The following is a 6,000-nucleotide window of genomic DNA, read 5'->3' on the forward strand; positions in this document are numbered from 1 at the left end:
AGTGTATGACACAATGCCTGCGTGGTGAGATAAAGTGTGGTGGGTGAGGTGGGCGTTATGATACAGCACTGGACTGTCCCTGACCTTCTGACAACACATGAAGGGAGGGGCAGTCAACCCACAGTTATGATGGGGATGGCCGGGCACCAAGAGCACAGGAGACTGGTGGTTGGAGGATCTGTGAGAGCTGAGGACTTTTTTTTAGTAAGTTTTTTTAAAAAAATTTATTATTTATTATTTATTATTCATACAGTATTCTACCTGCATGTGTGCTTGTGTACCAGAAGAGGGCACAAGATCTCACTTTAGATGGCTGTGATCCACCCTGTGGTTGCTGGGAATTGAACTCAGGACCTTTGGAAGAACAGCCATTGCTCTTAACCTCTGAGCCATCTCTGCAGCCCTGAGGACTCTTTTTTTAATAAGTACAGTAACCACCATATGTTCATTTGTTTGAGACAGAGTCTCACTGTGCAGCCCTGGCTAGCCTGAAACTCAGCATGATGACCATGGCCTTGACCTCAGAGATCCACCTGCCTCTGCTTCCCTAGGGCTAGGATTGAGACACGCGCCACCACACCTGGTGAAGGGGAGGAGCTAGTTCCCTAGCAATCTCAAGCTGGGGAAAGAGAAAGGCTAAAGTCCTGATGCCAGGCAGAAGAGAAACTTTCCAGAAAGATTTCAGTTTCTACAAAGCATCAGACCACCTTGCGGGGCAGACTGGAGCGAGGACAGCGGTGGGCCAATGACAGGCAGGACCTCGTTGTGACCGACCAATGACAGGCAGGACCTCGTCAGGACTGCTTAGCTATGCATACTTCTACTCCTCTAGTTAAGCCTAAATCTCATGACAGTATCTCAGGGAGGAACTCTGAAGTGAGAGGATCCCTTTATTTGTTCCTTTCCCAACGTGGGCACACTGAATGAATAATTTTCTGATCTTCACTGTTAGTTGTCTCATTAATTAAAATATCAGGGATCAGTAGCCAAATCTAGCTTGTTGACACTGTCAAAGCCCAGACTTTAACCCCAAAAACTTCAATTAATAAAACCTTTCAAAAGGGCGTTGAAGTTGCCAGGTATGGTAGCATGTTCTTTGTCCTATCACTAGGGAGGCAGGCAGTGCTCTGTGAGTTCAAGGCCAGCCAGACTGCACAGTGAAACCTGACTAATAATAAACAAACATGTATTTGTAATGGCATATCAATCTGACAGTGTTTGCAGGAGCTGCAGTCCCTAACTGGCCACACAGACTTTAATGTTTTGTTTCATCTAAGAACCACAACTCACAGTCTTGTCCTTTGGGGCATGTACAATTTGAAACACACACTGGCAAAACTTGACAATGTCCACACTACTCTGCTTCATCAAATCTCTCCCAATTTCTCACTTGTTGGCACTTCAAAACTGTCTTCCATGTGTTCTTATGCTGGGGATGCAGCAGAAGCTTCTTCATTGGCAGCTATGGCATCTTCAGAGATCTTGCTTTTCAGGACAAATCATCCCTACCCTGTGTACCCATTCCTTGGCCCTATTAAGTGGCTGGCTCTGTGCTCCTCTTTCAGCCAGGCATAAAGGTTTGGCAGAAGGCACTCTCTGTCCCTGTTTTCTACTCGCAAGTGTGATGCCCTCTCTACCTAAGTAAACACTTACTATGCACTGTGGCCGTGCCCTTGGCAAAGCTACCACTTATTAATTGCATTTCAGAAAGGTTCTCATGTAGCCCTCAAACTTGCTATGCGGCCAAGAATGGGAGTCTAGGAGTGTTCCACCAAACACATCTTATAGTGCTATGGATAAACCCAAGGCTTCTTGCATGGGTAAACACTCCAAACTCAGCTATATCACCAGCTCCAACTTTTAATGTATTGGGGTATTTTTGTTTTGTTTTGTTTTGTTTTGTTTTTTCAAGAAAGGGTTTCTCTGTAGCCCTGGCTGTCCTGGGACTTGCTCTGCAGACCAGGCTGGCCTCAAACTTACTGACATCTGCCTGCCTCTGCTTCCCAAGTATTGGAAGTAAAGGCATGCACCACCACAGGCTGGCCCATTTTTAATTTTTTAAAGACTTGTTTATAATTATGCCTGCGACTGCAAGTTACACAACACAGGCGCAGAAGCCCTGGCTACCCTCGTGCTGGGAGGAGAGGTGACAGTGAGCTGGCTACCTGATGTGAGCAATGGAAACTGAAATTAGGCCCCCTGGAAGAGCAGACAGTACTCTTACCCACTGATCCATCTCCAACCCCGAGTTGTTTGTTTTTACACAGGTCTGGCAACTGAGCCCAGGCTGGCTTCAAACTCACTAACCTTCTGCCTCGTGTCTCAAATGCTGGGGTTACAGGGCAGCAACACCCTAACCAGCACACAGTTTTCTTTTTGTAACCTCACAGATACAAGATTTGTTCTTGCCCAACAGTGGTAGTGCACGCCTTTAGTCCTAACCCTCAGGTGGCAGAAGCAAGGGGATCTCTGAATTCGAGGCCAGCCTGGTCTACGGAGCAAGTTCCACTTTCTTTTTTTTTTTCTTTCTTTTCCTTCCTTCCTTCTTCTCTCTCTTTCTTTCTTTTCAAGCTTTTTACTTTTTGGCTTTGCCTCAGCAAACCTCAAAGGCTAGGCATTACTACTCTTGTGTTGATTATCCAAGCGTTACCTAAGCGCCTAATGAGTGGGCAGCAAATACAGCAGGGATGCGCCGAGCAAGATGCTATAGGTACAGAGCAGGAAGGGTTAAAACTTCATCATGTTACTTTTTCTTGGGCTGGGAAGAACAGTACTGGGGAACGGACATGGGACTCAAAGCACGCTGGGTAAGCACCCTGCTATTGGGCTCTGCAAAACACTACTTAAAATCCACGACTGGAACGCCAAGAGCTGTTTGTTTCTGGAGTCTTCCCCTTACTGTTCTCAGGTAACTGAAACCGCAGGTAAGCGGGAGGCTACTGCATTCATCTTCCCTTTCTCTCACAGTTTTCTCTCAAATACACACTGCGCACCTAAGCACTATGACATCCGTGGTCTCTTCAACCTCTGCACAGGCCTACGTGCCCCTTTGTCGGAGGAGGAAACTGAGAAGAAGAGGAAACGTGAGATGTCCGAGGTTACACAGCAATACTGGGCACACTCGAGATGCCAAGCCCGGGCTCCACCTGGCGGAGGGCAGGCTGGACCCTGGGCCTTGAAGAACCCTAGCTCTGGCCCGGGCGACGGACCCGGTCTCCCCAGAACGCACACTGCCCTTCGCAAATAACTTCCCTCCACAGCCCCAAGAAGCCTCTGAGGTCCGCAGCGCCGCCCCGATCCCGCCCGCCGATACAAAAGCCCTGGCTGGGCTACCGGCACCTGAACACTCACCTCCCGTAACGCCGCGCCGCCTCACCGGAAGTGCTTCCTCGTGACCCGGAAGCGATGAGCCCTGAGCGCCAGCAACCTTCCTCTCAGCAGGCTTTGCTGGGAGTACGGCTTCCCCGCCCTCCTCTTCCCGTTCTTCCCTAAAAGCACAGTGAAGGTTGAAACCTAATTGAATTCTTGTTTAATTTGAGACAGAGTCTCACAGTGTATCCCTGACTGGCCTGGAACTTGGAACAATTCTCCTGCCTCATTACAGATGGTCTCTGCATTGTTTATAACTTAGTTCTAAGCCTGAGCTAGAAACCTACAATATAAGGAGGAGGACAAACAGATGCACGTGATATAATTCAGACAAAAACAAATAAATTAAAAAGCGAGCACTGAACGTTTCTGTTCCCAGGGAGTTTATCGTCAGAGAGAGTAAATCACATAATGGATATGGGATCCGTAATGCGATAAATGTTTGGAAGGCAAATACCAGAGTATTGGAATAAGTGAGGCAGATTAATTGGGGAAAGGAGGCCCAGTTTAGGCAGAGGCTGGTAACCAGCTTCCATAATGGACAGTTAATGTTATTGGTGCCTGATTGTCAAGCCTTTTACAGTCTCCTCCCACGCTGACCAGTGTGACCCATAGGATATTGGGGAAATACAGAACTTGAGTTCCAAGACTTAAGTCAGAAAAACATTGTGACTTCCTCTTTGCTCTCTTGATCACTCATGGGAAATCCCACATAGTGAGGCTCACATGGGCAGTTACCAAGCCTCCAGCCAACAACTATCAGCATTGCAGCCAAATGGATAGACTATCTCCAGAGGTCATTCCCAGGCCCAGGTCAGCTAAAGATTTAGGACCCCTAAATCTTTCAATTGTGTGTGGGGCGGGTGGGTTGCTGTGGGTATGGGTGTGGCATCTCTACACATGCGGCATCTGTACACATGCACCTATGCAGGCTGAGGCCAGAGGGGTACACCAGGTGTCCTGTTATATTCCACAGTACTCCCTAGAGATAGGGAAAGCCCCAGTGATCCTGTCTCCAGCAAGCCTTGGCACTGGGGTTGAAGATATATGTGTGGCCACACTGGCTTTTTACTTTGGGTATTTGAGATTCAAACCCAGATCTCCATGCTTGCACAGGCAGAGCTCACACCCACTGTGCCACCCCTAGCCCCAAAATCAGTTGTGTGGATGGATCTCTGTTTGTCCTTTTTCCAATGCTGAGGATGAAACCTCAAGCATGCTGCTCCAAACTCCTGCTGCTGTGACTTCCTCCCAAGGACAGACTGTAATCTTCAACCATGAGGCAAAACAAATTTCCTCAGTTGCTTCTGTCAGAGTATTTATCACAGCAGTAAGCAAGTAACTAGGGACTGGAGAGACACAGTGGCTCACACCTATATTCTCAGCACTTGAAAGCCTGAGGCAGGAAGGTCACGATGTGTTTGAGGCTAATTTGAACTACACAGCCTGGGCTACATGATGAGATATTGTCGTAAAAAGCAAAGCAAACAAACAAAAAACAGGGATGGCTCAGCATTTAAGGGTACTGACTGCTCTTCCAAAGGACCTAGGTTCAAATCCAGAACACACATGGCAGCTCACAACTGTCTCTAACTCCAAAATCTGACACTCTCACATAGACACCAATGCACATAAAATAAAGGTAAATAAACTAAAAAAAAAAAAAAAAAAAGCTGGTGGTGGCTCACACCTTTTATCCTGGCATTCAGGAGGCAGAGACAAGTAGAGCTCTGTGAGTTCGAGGGCAGCCTGGACTACAGAGTGAGTTACAGGACAACACTACACAGAGAAACTTTGTCTCCAAAAACCAGAGAGAGAGAGAGAGAGAGAGAGAGAGAGAGAGAGAGCTGAGTATGGTAGCGAACACCTTTAATCCCAGCACTGGGGAAGAGTTCCAAGGCAGCGTGGCCTATATAGCAAGTTCCAGGACAGCCAGAACTAATAAAGAAATCTTGTCTCAAACAAACAAAAAAGAAGGTCAAGGAGAGAGCTTCTTCTTTTTTTCTTTCAAGATGCTGCTGCACATGCCTAGTGACCTGAGTTCAACCCCTAGAACCCACACCAAAATGGAAGCTGAGAACCTAATCCACAAAGTTGTCCTTTGACCTCCACATATATGCCATAGCATGTGTGCCCTTCCCCATGTCACACAGATATGTGTATATATATATATATATATATATATATATATATATATATATGCACACACACAGTGATGAATGTTTTTAAGGGAAAAATGAAGTCAACAGGATAAATGTTAAAATCTAATCAAAAAAGAAGGGGATTTGAACACAGATGCACACATGAGGATGTCATACATGAAGATGAAGATGAAGATGAAGGTATATATGAAGGTCCTACAGGTTAAGAAACACCAAAATTCTCCCATGAGCCACGGGGAGCTGAGATAGCCATGGATCGGTTTTCTCAAGCCTTCACAACTGCCCTCGGACCACTTGGTTTCAGACTCCTGGCATCCGGAACAAATAAGAAAAATGTCTGCTGCTCAACTCACCTAACGTGTGACACGTACATCGCTATGGCAGCCCAGCCCTAGCATATTAACACAAGTAGTGTGGGTGACAGGCTAACCCAGGTGCTTTGAAACCCATTACTATCTGTCTCCAAATG

The 6,000-nt window shown here is 46.8% G+C and overlaps 1 protein-coding gene across 5 annotated transcripts in view; it reads right to left on the reverse strand.

Moving 5' to 3' along the window:
- Manbal (mannosidase beta like) overlaps nucleotides 1-3,484 on the reverse strand; it is a 28,796-nt gene extending 25,312 nt beyond the window's left edge. For 2 of the 5 annotated variants that reach the window (XR_009591608.1, XM_060382932.1), the window contains exon 1: nucleotides 3,352-3,443. The gene's annotated coding sequence lies outside the window, so the exon portion shown is untranslated. Of the gene's footprint in view, nucleotides 1-3,351 lie in introns of all 5 variants that reach the window. The other 3 variants (XM_021663696.2, XM_060382931.1, XM_060382933.1) reach the window with 2 other exon arrangements.
- Nucleotides 3,485-6,000: the final 2,516 nt, after the last annotated feature.

This window comes from Meriones unguiculatus, chromosome 4 (genome assembly GCF_030254825.1).
Source record: "Meriones unguiculatus strain TT.TT164.6M chromosome 4, Bangor_MerUng_6.1, whole genome shotgun sequence".
Taxonomy (NCBI): domain Eukaryota; kingdom Metazoa; phylum Chordata; class Mammalia; order Rodentia; family Muridae; genus Meriones; species Meriones unguiculatus.